The 14,291-nt window shown below is 37.0% G+C and overlaps 1 long non-coding RNA gene across 5 annotated transcripts in view; it reads right to left on the reverse strand.

Annotated features, from left to right (window-relative positions):
• LOC103018088 (uncharacterized) overlaps nucleotides 1–14,291 on the reverse strand; it is a 547,177-nt gene that overhangs the window by 357,842 nt on the left and 175,044 nt on the right. For all 5 annotated transcript variants that reach the window (XR_009005908.1, XR_009005909.1, XR_452113.2 and 2 more), the window contains exon 3: nucleotides 952–995. This is a non-coding gene — a long non-coding RNA (uncharacterized LOC103018088). The remainder of the gene's footprint in view (nucleotides 1–951; nucleotides 996–14,291) is intronic.

The following is a 14,291-nucleotide window of genomic DNA, read 5'->3' on the forward strand; positions in this document are numbered from 1 at the left end:
GGTCTGGCCAACAGACATCCCACCAGGTTTATAGTGAAAGATCAGAGTTCTCTCACAACAGCATGAGGAATATTTCCCATCCCGGGATGACTGACTTCTGAGAGGAGTTTGCAGGACTGGCAAGACAACGCGTGGACCAGGCCAAACCAAACATCGAGTGGAAAAGTCCACTCAGACAGTGTTCCACGGGCCCAGGCCTCCTGAGGCCAGCCCACATGTGCCGCTGACTTCAGTTAGCGATGAAGCAGCAGCCAAACAGCACTGCACATACTGTACAGAGAGTGTGCCTCAGCCAGGTAGAGGAAAGGATGACAGGGCCACCGGGACACCATCCCAGGTCTAATCAGAAGAATACGCTCTGAGTTTTCCAGGACCTCGTAATGCCAGAGATATTTTGAACATGGCTTTGAGCAAATATTTTGAGCATAAATGGCTCTTGGGACCCATGTGTCTAAATATTTTCCCTTTTATGCTAGGAGAGAAGAAACCTTCTTTTCACATCTCTACAAAGTGAAAAAACTTTTTAAAGAAAACTTTATTTAAACCACAAATGTATCCTACCAGATTTTGCCATCTCCCTTCAACGTTCTTATTCCTCAATTGCAAATTCACTAGTTAGGAACAGTGCTTCTATACATCCTACATCCTGACAAGTACACTATTCATACCCCAAAGTATCGAATATTTATTCATATGATCGTTACATCTACTTTGTTAATTTATTCTAAAAACTTTAAAAGGTGCTATGGAAGCACCTCTGAAATTATGCCTCCAATAAGAAAATTTTCATGAAGAAAGAAAACAAATAATTGAAAGTTGCTTGCATATTTACTTTAAAATATGTGACATTTATCCATTTGGTCTAAAACTGGAAGGCATGATGATGCGTATATGTGACAAATGCAGAACAAGACATTCTCTCCCCAAAAGATGAAAAATCGCTTTACTTACAGCATAGTAGATTTCACAGAGCAGTTGAAGATGTCAGAAGATTTCTAAATGTGAAAAGAAAGATTTATTTTTAAAATTCTGTGAATTTCAAAGAATTGTGCAGATATATAAATCAGATTAATTATATTACACACACTAATATTTCTATGACTAACAATGGCTGTTAACACCCAATTTCCAAAAGGATAAATATTTCCTGACACATAAATTCTTACAACTAGAACAACATAGTTTTTCCAAATAAATCTTTTCACATCCATTTAAATAAAATCACATCTTATTGGGCAAAGAATAAAGAAAGAATCAAAAATTAGTGTAAGCTGTTAACTCTTAACAAACGTCAGTTGTCTTCTGCTGTGCTTCCTCATGCTTCCTCAGAACTCCACATCACCCCACTTTGCAACTTACTTTTTCAGTCACCTCAGTAAAAATTTAAAGATTCTGACCCTTCTTCAAAGAAGGGTGAAAGACTGAAGCCCAGGTCAATTCACTCACCAAGGAGATAAGATTTCCCCCAGTATCCATTTTCCAATGCCAAAATGTTTATGAGGGAAAAGAGATGGGTTATTTTGTCCAATCCAGAAAATGTTTTGACTAAAATATTTATCTTTTTCTTTTAAGATAATATCTAAATTTTTATAGCTACTTACAGTTTACAAAGTGCTACCCACTATTTTTTTTAATCCTCACCAGAGCAGAGCTCGGATCACTACTTTGTAGACGTAGAAACTGAAGCCAAAACCTGAATCTAAGCCCTCGAGCCCCAGCACAAGCTTTTGCCTCTTAACCATATCTGAGAGAAAGAGATGAGGCTGCTTAGGACTCCCTTTTGTTGGGTGAGATGCAAAAAAAAGATACAGAATTTAAAAGGAAGAGAGATGCTAATGGAGCCTGAAAAGATGCTTGGCGATTCTGACTAGAATTGTGAGAAATTTTTTGATAAAGGAGAACTGAGACAGGAAAGTGATCATTTCAACCTTTAAGGAATTCACTAAAAAATGAGAACAACTTTAGTGTTAGCTCTCTCAGAACCACGCTAAAGCAGGGGTTTTGACTGGCACTACAGAAAAAAAAAATCTGGGACAAAACACCACATATGCAGTTGTAGTAAGGATGGCTCTAAGTTAAAGCTGCTTGTAACTCACAGCCCCACAACTTGTGGGAGTGTTAAAGGTTCCCACGATCCCCTTCTGCCTTCATCTTCTATCTGCTTCCACATGCACTGTCTCGGTGTCTCACTGTGTCAACCAAATTGTGAACTCATACACTTTACTGGTTTCAAAAGAATTAAAACAAATATTACCTTCTTTTAAAAAATCATACACAGGTAAGTGTGAGCAATGGAGGTTTTATTAAAGATTTCAGAAGACTAGAAGGGTGTGGCATAGCTCCAATTTTACAATTCATCTTTCAGATATACTTTTTCAAAATTTCTCTGACAAGAATGGGATTTAGGGGTCCTATCTTGGTCCCTTCTCTAGCTGGCACCTCATCTATTCTCCCAGCCTCTCATCTTCCCACTAACTGCCCGTGCTTCTCACTGACTTCCTCTTCCTTCTCATTTTCCTTCCCATCCACCTCAAGAAATGTAAAATGTTCCTTCCTGGCTCAAGTTTAACAATTCAGTGGTTGTCTTGTGTTGTTGAGCTGTTCCTAAGATCTCACCATCCAACCCCAAGAGATTACCCAAGTATATCCGCCCCCACCCCCCGCAGAAGCTCTTAAATATAGAGACTAAAGGAATGGGCAATAGTCATAAATGACCAAATGACCTTGGCTGGCCACTGATTTTTTTCAAAAATGTACATTTAAAACTAATTTAGATAATGTATGATTTGTCCTATGCATTTCATATTCGTAGTTGTTTTAGAAGTAAACTGCTTGTGTGTATCCAGGTCACATGAATTTGAAGGATCAGCAACTAAAACCCTTCATACAGAGTCCTGAGCAGTAAGTAAGGACATGGTCTCTGGAGGTAGACAGCGGAGTTGAAATTCTGTCTCCTCCACTGCCTTAGGCAAATTACTCAACCTCTCTGGCCTCAATTTCTTCAGGTGCAAAATGGAATGATAGTAATTACTTCCACCTCATAGGGTTATCATATGAATAAAACGAGTTAACACATGTGAAGTCCTTAGAACATTGCGTGGCACATGGTAAGTACTGAGTAATGGTGGATATTATTAGAATTATCTTAACTCACTACGGAAGGCAGTGGTATCTTTTTTCCTTATATCTCCTCTTAAGCATTTGCTATTTTTACTATTTATTTGTCAATTACTAATGTGCTACTTTGAAATAACTCTTATACATCTATAGTATAATAGAATACAACCTATATGCTTATCTTTATTTAAAGGTTTATAAACGACTGTTCTAGATTATGACCTTACAGACATTGACTGCGTTTTAACATCTTTCTGTCTACCATAGTGCTCAGTAAAATAGCTTGCTCATAACAGGGGCTTAATTAATATTTACTAGTTCAAACACCAGCTGTAATAAAACCAATTGTGTGTTGATATACTTTTAACTTGGTTTGTGATACCTTACTGGAGAATCCCTCAAAATCTATTTATCAACTTGTGTTTGCCCTTTCCTCCCTCTCAATTACTGGAGATATTCTGACTTCCATTTCCATAAGCTTTTCACTGTCCCTACTGAAATTCCAGGCCAAAAAAAAGTGTGAGTGAGAGAGAAAGAGAAGGAGAGAGAGGGAGAGAGAAGGCTAAATAAATACTTATCCATGGTAAAGAACATATTTCTGCACCTTATTTTGTTTTCCAGCAACTGCATTTTCCATCATATTTCCAATGTAAAATATGCAAATAATTGCAGAATACTTTTAGTTGTCATTTTAAAATCTATTGGAAAATGTGGGTATACTTTAGGATGAGATTTTTTTCTCTTGTGTTTTTAATTTTACTTGAAAACTACTTTATTTGTATGTAGCCAATAGTTGGGGAAGGGCTAATCTATAATAGTCATTTTAACTATTTTTCATGCCAATGAGAAACTCAAGGATTAGAAATTACTTTCCAGACATTTAGGTCATGCTGTCTCTTCATTGCTCTGCTCATGTCTCTCATTCTCACTCCTGGGTGCATACACACCCCACCTTAAAGCAAGTTCTCAGACTCACAAGAAACCAATTTCATGAATTAAAGGAAGTCTGTCAAAGGGAAAAAAGGGGGGCAATTTTAGGTCTCTGATCCTTTTTGGATTGCAAAACCTGAGGCTTGGGATGCCTCCAGACACCTGCACCTAACCAGGAGAGCAAGAATGTGTTTTGTGGCTCTCTACTTACCTATTAATGGAACGAATATTATTATTTTTACAGAATAATTTTGACCAAAATTCACTTGGCTAAGAAATGGTAAATATAGAAAATCAAACTACTGACATATTGTGCCTCTTTGTATACATTTTAAAAAATATATATCAGGTTATAGAGATACAGACATATACAACTTGTCTTCAAAAATAGTAGCAGACATCCAATAGTGTTTAGTGGGAACACTGGAAAGAAGTAACAAGTAAAATACGTAATCTATGGTTTAACATAGGCTAAATTGGAGTTCATGTGTTGTATCATTCATCAACCCTCACTCTAACACCCACACCCAAGGTACATATATGCAGTAAGTGATATACATAGGCGCTTCTGATTTGTAAGTAGAAGATGAGAAGGGAGCTTGTGGTTCGAGTCTAATACTAAGAAAGGAGAAGGTGGCAGGGGTACTATGATGTCTGTTCCCAGTAGAACTCTTGTTTTATGTTTAAGATCCTACGATTAGTGAAGTGGGGTTCAAAAATGATTAAACTCTTTGACATGAAAGATTCTGTAAGATATCGGACCCAAGAAGAGGTTCTCTGGGACTTAAATTTTTCAAAAGTTGAGGCATGGAATTGAGGAAGAAGCCATTCTTCCCACTGCTGCCTGGAATCCTATGACATGTTGGCAACTCAAGGACTGCAGCTTGAGACACATCTGAAGATATTTTTCCTGGAGTAAACTAGTGTCCTCATAACATAAAGTGGCAATAATGAGCCTTCTCAGGGAGCAATTCTATATACATAGGAGCTAGAACATAAGAATACAAAGACTGGGTACCAAGTGACAGCTACATCTAGAGTATGGACGTTTTGAGGCAACGTCTTGGAAATATATGGAAATAACAGAGATAGATCGAGGGTGATAGTCTGAAATCCACCATTATACATATAGAGGCTAGCACATGGGCAGATATGTGATTAAATGTATACTGGGGTTTTAGAAAGCTAATAAATGAAATCATCTTTTCCTCTTCCAACTTCAGAAATAATTGAGAGATAGAAGCAGGACTTAGGCAGGAGGAAAAAAAATACCCATTTCATTATTAATGGTTAGGGAATGTGGCTTAGGTGTTCAGTAATCATGAGCTTCCTAATACTGGATTCCCAAATTAAACAGTCACAGGCAGTGCTGAAGGCGGTAAACCTCCTCAACAGGGGTAGAGTCTGGAATGGAAGTGCATGACAGAATGTGTGCTCTCTGTAGGAAAATCCATAGAAAAGGACATAATTAGGCTATATATGCAAAATTCCTCTTTCCAAAGTCACCAGTCACTTTGAGAGCACTGCGGGAGAGGATGGGATAAAACACCCAGGGATATCTCACTAGAGGGTGCAATAAAACACCTGTTTTACTGTCATAGAAATTCTCCCACATGGAAAGCTGGGGCTTGTAGAAAGAATGTTCCTCCCCCATCGGCAATGTACAAGGAGCCTGAAGCTGAGCCAGTCATAAGCAGAATATTTATGGAACAATCTACCATGGTCTGGTCTAGGCATGTGCCAACAATATGAGATAGATGCCAATAAATATCTGTCTTCTTAACTCCCAAAACTTAGTATAGGTTGGATATATGCGCATTTCTACTCTTCTTACTTTTTCAAAGGGCTGGAGGAAGAAGTGTGCTTCCTAAACAAAATTGGTGGTAAATAAGGCCATTTAATAATCCTGCTATTACAAAGATGATTTAGAAAAAGATTTCCACTTGCCATTTAGATAGTCCATGGAGATGAGGAGGGAAGAGTGATAGAGATTAGATTCAGATTCAAAATGACTTTTATAAAGTGCCCACTGTATGTCAAGAACTAAACTAATACTAATACTTTCATTTAATATAATTTAGTCCTTAAAACAGACACATTAAAAGAAGAGAAATTAAGATTCAGAAGGTTAAATAACTTGTTCAAAGAGTCATGGTAAAGAAGAAATAGAATGATATTTTCAACCAAGTGTGACCCAGACTCATTTCATTCTGCTACACAGCAGACAGTATCAGTACATAGATATCAAAACAATTATAGCTTTTTAAATCTATATTTTTGGGACAAAACTAAAAAACCTATGCAATTTTGAATGATACTATTAGGTAAATTAATCTACCTGATATCTTAACAGTTCTTCTAAAAGCAATTTTAAATGATTTTTTAAAATATTAAAAGCATCTTTTCTGGGAAAAATTTAAAGGATCAACAGCCACATGACTAGTATATTGGTAAATGGTCTTCATTCCCCCTTCAAATCATTGTTCATATATCCTTCAGCAAACCCAAGCCTTGGAACTTTTACTACAGTTAGGGAAATTTCCCCTTGACAATGCAGATACACAATAACCCAGTGATAACCACTCTCTTGCAGCTTTTGCACATGAGGCATTTTAAATGCTGGTGGAGATAATCTATCTCCAAACCAACATAAAATCTGAAGTGGAAGAAAACAGTCCCCCTCATTTGTTAAGTGATAGCTCAGAGAAGGAGTACAGAGTGTCCTGAAGGTATATCAGAAACTATGCAGCTTAGCCTGCTTTGATTGTTCCCAGAGTCTCCCTTGGTTGTTCTGGCACACTTCCTCTCAGATTTATTTTCCACTACACCACTTCCCAGACTGATTAGAAACAAATACCAATGCCAAATAAGTCTAAATATGCCTGAGGTCCTCTCAAACAGCTTGGCACCTCCTGCTGCTTTCATTGGCAATTCCATGATGGGGTTTTCTAGAGAAGTTTTCATTTAAACTCAGCTAACGCAATAATTTCAAATTTTGATTGATTCATTTTCAAAAGTATTTCTACTTTTCTATTTGGAAAGACCAAGTTATACCCTTGGTTAAGAGAGAGAGAGATTTAACATAGACTTAGCCTTAAACATAAGTGGAATAAGCAATGATCTGAATAATTTGAGAGATACCGCAGAAATCTAAATTATCTCAATATTTTTTGCCCCACTTACTTTTCTTGGCACTTCCTACCTTTTTATCTACCTTACTTGATATATTCACTTTTCAAGTCCCTCGTTTGAGCTGGAAAACTAAAGCAATTATCTCTGGAAGGCTGGGCTGGTAAATACATATTACCTAGGAAGAGGAAATGGGGGAAGGTTGTATTGGAAGGGGGGGGTCCATCTCTCATTGAAGAATAAAGGAGAACTGCTTTATGGGGCTGGCCATTTTTCATCTTTAGTAGCAGAGATTGATGAGAAGCTATGCATGTTGCACAGAAATAGTGAAAAATTATCTCATGTCTGTTACTTTGTGACCAAGGGCAGATCAATTTTAATATCTCAAACTCAATGTATGTTATCATAAAGTTCAGAGTAATTCCTGGAAATGGTTAATTCAACAGTATGTAAACAATATGTAAACTGAAAAAAAAAAGCCATATTGTTTTCCTTATATCAATTTAATCATCTGAAAGATGTGATAGCTCTAAAAATAACACATCCAGACTATTAAAAAAAAAAAAAAAGTCTGGTGAAGAGCACTTCCCAAATGACAGAGTAAGGATCTCAAAAAATCTGCTCTTCTATAAAAGTAATAAGAACATTGTCAACATTTTTTAAAATCAACATTTTCAGAACTCTGGAAATTAACTGAAAGCTTGCAACAATACGAGAAGAATTTATTCAAGGAAAAACACTGAATATCAGGAGGAACAGTAGGCTTTTTAGCATTTTAACTCACACTATTCCCATTCTCCTCTCCCCATTTTCACAGTAGCCATAAAAACCAACAGACTCACAATTATAGTAGCTGTGAAAACCATAAACCTAGCAGGCACTGGAGGGGGAAAAATAGGTTTGGATCTTCTTTTAAAAATCCCTATTCCTAGAGATTTGTTACTATTTGACCTGGCTATTAGCTCCCTAGAAGCCCTCACTTGCGAGACTCATCTTTATTTGGTATAACTCAGAGCTTACTGACTGTAAATAGGCTTTCCCCAGGGCATTTATTGACAACAATCAGCAGCAATTGTTTAATATCACGGTTGACTAAGGTAGGGAAAATAGGGCAAATGAGGGGCTGACCAAAAAAATTAAAAGAAAAAAATGGGGAATAAGATATCTATAGTAGGCTGTGAAAAGGTCTGACATTATCTGGGAATTTAGAAGGCCACATGAATATGCAGGTGTATTTTTTATATTTTTAATTTTCTGTATATTATGATGTTTTGACATTGTAAGAATCTTTCTGTCTGGGGAGAGACTGCTCCTCCTGGGACTAGCCAATTCTTGGATATAGTAAAGGATTGGGAGGGAGCATGCCTTTGATGTGCAAACTAACCAGTCCAGACCTATATATCCTCTATCTGGCATGTGCAGCTCAAGGAGGCCTTAATCATCCCAGGGCCAGGTACTGGCAGCAAGAGACCATCTCTATAGGCCAAAATTCACTGGAGTTATTTAAACTACTCAATCCTAGGCTATTTACCCTGGCCTGTCTTGCCTTTCCATAGAAAACCCCAGTAAAGGCTCTGACCTAGACTTTCCCCTCACTTCTGAATTCTGTCTCCTGACCAAAACCTTGTATTCCTCACATGATCCTGTGTGGCGTTCCATGCTTCCTGTTTATAGAACTTGTGAGTACAATAAATTTTGTTTTCCTGAGACTTTCCTGTGTCCCCATTATGGCCACACTTGACTGACCATCACGTAAAAGAACAGAGAACAGCAGAGCTGTAAGCATGGCCAGGAAATATCTGAAAACTCTCACCCCAGGTTGACCTTGAGTCTCTGCACAAGCAGGAAATAAAAGCTAAGACAAGGTTGTAAACTACTGGAACACTGAAGGCATGCCCCCAACTTGCACACAAAGCCTTTCAACAAAGGAAAGGAGATGTACTGTTTCAGGGCATTTAAGGATATCTCTATCCAATCATAACTGACTACAAAGCTAACCGAGTAGAGGCCTCAGTGGCCATGCATGACAAAGAATAGAGACTTCATAGAATTTGTTCAGGAAAGTCACTAAACAAGTAAACAGGCAGCAGCAACAGCTACAACAATAAATATTAATAACAACAAACCCTAAAGGGGGGATGTGAGCTCTAGAGTTATGTCATTATGTTATTTAAAATGTTCAGTTTTCAGCAAAAAAGAATTATGAGACATGCAATAAATAGCTAAATATGACACATACACAGGAAAAACAGTCAATAGAAACCATCTCTTAGGAAGCCCAGGTTTTAGATTTACCAGACAAAAACTTTAAATCAACTATTACAGATAAATAAAGGAAATTATGCCTAAAGAGTTAAGTGAAAGTATGAGAAATAATATCTCACTAAATATATAATAACAATAAAAATATATAAAATATTAAAGAACTGTAGAGAAATTCTGGAATTGGAAAGTACAATATTGAACTGAAAAATTCACTAGAAGAGCACAAAAATGGATTTGAGTTGGCAGAAGAATCAATGAACATGAAGACAGGCCAACTGATTTATCCACTGTAAGGAGCAGAAATTATAAAAAATGAAGAATAATGAAAAGACCTCAGAAGCTACTGGAATACCATCAAACATACCAACTATGCGTAACAAGAGTTCCAAAGGAAGAAAAAAGGAAAAAAAAAAAAGGAACAAAAAGAATATTTGAAGAAATAATGGCTGAAATTTCTCAAATTTGATGACAAACCTGCACATCTAAAATTAACCTGCATATCTAAATACCTCAACAAACTACAAGTAGGATAAACTCAAAGAAAACCATAGTAGATACATCATAACCAAGCTATCAAAGACAAAGACAAAGAGAGAACTTTCAAAGCAGCAAGAGTGGTGACTCATCACTTACAAGAAATATTTAATAAGAATTACAGCTGATTGCTCATCAGAAATGATGGAAGCTAGGTGGCAGTGAGATGGCATTTTCAAAGTGCTGAAAGGAAAACACTTCTAACCAAGAATGTAATATCCAGCAAAATGATCCTTTCAGAACAAAGAAAAGCTTAAGACAGTCCCACACTAACAAAATCTGAGAGAATTTGTAGTCCTATAAGAAACAGTAAAGGAAGTCCTTCTGGTTGAGATGAAAGGACACTAGAAACAGGAATCTACACAAAAAAGTAAAAAAACCTAGCCAATGGGATGAAGTGAGAGAGTGGCATTGACATATATACACTACCAAATGTAAACTAGATAGCTAGTGGGAAGCAGCCTCATAGCACAGGGAGATCAGCTCAGTGTTTTGTGACCACCTAGAGGGGTGGGATAGGGTGGGTGGGAGGGAGAAGTAAGAGGGAGAGGATATGGGGATATATATATATATATGTATAGCTGATTCACCTTGTTATACAGCAGAAACTAACACAACAATGTAAAGCAATTACACTCCAATAAAGATGTTATAAAAAAAAAGAACCCTAGCAAATTTAACTACATAAGTAAATATAAAATACAGTATAAATGTATTTTTCATTTGCAGTTCTTTTCTTCTCCTATATTTAAAAGACAACTGCATAGAGCAATAAAAAAACTGTATTAATGGACATGTAATGTTTAGAGATGTGATTTTATGATAATAATAACACAAAGAAGTGGGGGAGAAAATGGAGCTATACAAGATCAAAGTTTGTGTATACTATTGAAATTAAGTTAGTATTACTCCAAACGAGATAGATATAAATTAAGATGTTAATTGTCATCCCTGGGGGCAAGAAGTAATAGCAGAAAAAATGATAAGAAAATTAAAATGATACAATAGAAAATATCTATATAATACAAAAGAAGACATTAACAGAGGAATAAAGAAACAAAGACATAGACATATAAAAAAACCAAATGGCAAAATAGCTGGTGTAAACCTTATCAGTAATTGCATTAAATGTAAATGGCTTAAACACTCAAATCAAAAGCAGAGACTGACAAATGAATAAAAATGCATGATCCAACTATATGTAGGCCATAAGAGACATAATTTAAAGACACAAACACATTGAGAGTAAAAGGATAGGAAAAGTAAACCATGTGACAGTAACCAAAACAGAAAAGGAATGGCTATACTCACAAAGTCCATAAAATGGACTTTAAGACAAAAATTGTTATTCATGGTAAAGGATGTTTTCTAATAACATTAAAAAAATCAACCCATCAGAAAGACATACACATATATGTGTCTAACAATACAGCCCTTCAAATACACAATGGAATTAAAGGGAAAAAATAGATAATTCAACAATAATAGCTGGAGACCTCAATGCACAACTTCAATAATGGATAGAATTAGACAGAAGATCAATAAGGAAATAGTATCCTTAAATAACACTATAAGCCAATTAGACCTAACAAACATCTACAGAACACTCCATCCAAAAACTAAGGAATACATGTTCTTCTCAAGTGCACACAAAACATTCTCTAGGATATTCCTTATTCTAGGACATACAAGAGTCTTAATAAGTTTAAAAGGATTAAAATTATACAAAGTATGTTCTCCAGTCACAATAGAATGGAATTAGAAATCAATAATAGGAAGAAATTTGGGAAATTTACAAATATGTAGAAATTAAGCAACATACTGCTAATTAATCAATGGGTTAAAGAAGAAATTACAAGAAAAAGAATCACAAAGAAAAATAAAAACTCTGATTTAAAATTAGAAGATAATTTAAGATAAATGAAAACAAAAACACAATGTACCAAACTTATGGGATGCAGCTAAAACAGTACATAAAGAGAAATGTATAGCTTTAAAAATGTTATATTTAAAAATAAAGATCTCATTATAATAAATTTAAAAGATCTTACATCAATAGCTTAACTTTTTGCCTCAGGAAACTATAAAAAGCAGAGCAAATTAATTCAAAGCAAGCAGAAGGAAGGAAATAATAAAGACAAGAGTGGAAATAGATGAAACTGGGAGTGGAAAAACAATAGATAAAATCAGCAAAACCAAGGACAGGTTGTGCAAACCTTTTCTAATAGGGTGACCTGGACAGTGGGAATAACCACCCAGAGGGTACACAGAAACAGAGAGTCAGTAATACTACCTGCCAATGCCCCTGAGTAATGGTGGGGATAAGTGTAGAGGAGGAGAAAGCCATCATCATCATGGCCAAAATAGCCCTAACAGTGGATCCTGCACCCCCTCCTACAGATGTCCCAGTCGCCTCCATCTTTGACAGGAGCAAGTTGACATTTAGGGAAGCATTTCACGCTTGCTGTGTCAGAGTCTAATTACAGCAATGCATCAGGTCTAGATTAACAGTTGGGTACTTGAGGTATCAGAATGTTCCATAGATAGAGAAAGGTCCATTTGTTGTACTGAGTAGCACAGCAATCAGATGTTTATCTGTAAGATTGAGTGGTAGGTAACATATCCAAGGGTTCATCAAATTCAGAACAGCAGCAACTGCCTGTGACAGACATATCAGTGAATCTGGTGAAGCAGGAGCCACACAATCTCCCCTGTGAGAGACAGCAAAGACAGGTGACATACCTATCCCCTTCCCCTCCCTCTACCATATCTGGGATATCTTGGATCCCAAGAAGTGCAAGTCCTACCAGCTGGGGGGACTCCTCCCCATTAACTGTGATGTTGGCAATCTGTCCAGTACCATAGACAAGGATAGCACCCTTAATCCAACCACCAGGGTAGTGAACCCAAATCTTCTGGCTTGGATTTCCTTGTGGTTCAGTAAAAATTTCTATTTTATATACAGATATCCATCTCATTGGGCTATGCAGAGCAAAAAGCAAAGGTACACTAAAGAAAATGTTGAACTCAACACCTCAAATTGATGGTCATTATTTTTTAAGTACTTATTGGAAAAAGCAAAAACCAAACAACATTCTCTGCACCTGTAGAGTAAACGAAGAAGGAAGTCACTGCCTTCCATCCCTTGCTGCTTAATAGCCAACGTGATCCCTTCAGGAAAGAGATGAACAGGGTGAAAGGCCTTTATAGGGTCCCCCATAGAGAGTGAGGTGTCAAATTACAAAACAAAGGTACACAATTGAAGGAAATGGGTGGTCAAACAGGCAATGCAAATGAGAAGTACCTTTTATAGAAATCACAACACTGAGACCCCAGACTGCTTGCCTGAAATGTGTGATCCAGGCAGGGGTTATCTTGTCCCCACCCACCAGCCATTTAAGCCCATCCTTTAATTATGCATTAAAATGTTCCACCATGTGGCTTGGGGATTTTATGGAGCATGGAGAGTCAATCACATGCCCCATGATTGGGCCATTGATGTGTAGCTTGGGCGGAAAATCCAGAGCAAATGCAATGTGCTTAAGGAACCTAAACAGAAAATAAATATGGTCTTGTAGGGTCTGGAATATGTAGCCTGAATCATATGGGGATGGCTAGGTCAAACACCTAAAAAGTTTCAAGTGCAGTCAGGATCCATCAGAACCCTCTGAACTGGACAAGAGGCCTGATGTGACCTAGGAAACTGCCATCAAAATCTGTGGGGTGGACCAGAGGGCAGACAGCAGAAGCAAAAAGAACTACAATCCTGCAGCCTGTGGAACGAAAACCACATTCACAGAAAGAGAGACAAAATGAAAAGGCTGAGGACTATGTACCAGAATAAGGAACAAGATAAAACCCCAGGAAAACAATTAAATGAAGTGGAGATAGGCAACCTTCCAGAAAAAGAATTCGGAATAATGATAGTGAAGATGATTCAGGACCTCGGAAAAAGAATGGAGGCAAAGGTCGAGGAGATGCAAGAAATGTTTAACAAACACCTAGAAGAATTAAAAAACAAACAGAGATGAACAATACAATAGCTGAAATGAAAAATACACTAGAAGGAATCAATAGCAGAATAACTGAGGTAGAAGAACGGTTAAGTGACCTGGAAGACAGAATGGTGCAATTCACTGCTGTGACAGAGAATAAACAAAAAAGAATGAGAAGAAATGAAGACAGCCTAAGAGACCTCTGGGAAAACATTAAACGCACCAACATTCACCTCATAGGGGTCCCACAAGGAGAAGAGAGAGAGAAAGGACGTGAGAAAATATTTGAAGAGATTATAGTCGAAAACTTCCCCTAACATG

Source organism: Balaenoptera acutorostrata, chromosome 18, assembly GCF_949987535.1.
Source record: "Balaenoptera acutorostrata chromosome 18, mBalAcu1.1, whole genome shotgun sequence".
Classification (NCBI taxonomy): Eukaryota; Metazoa; Chordata; class Mammalia; order Artiodactyla; family Balaenopteridae; genus Balaenoptera; species Balaenoptera acutorostrata.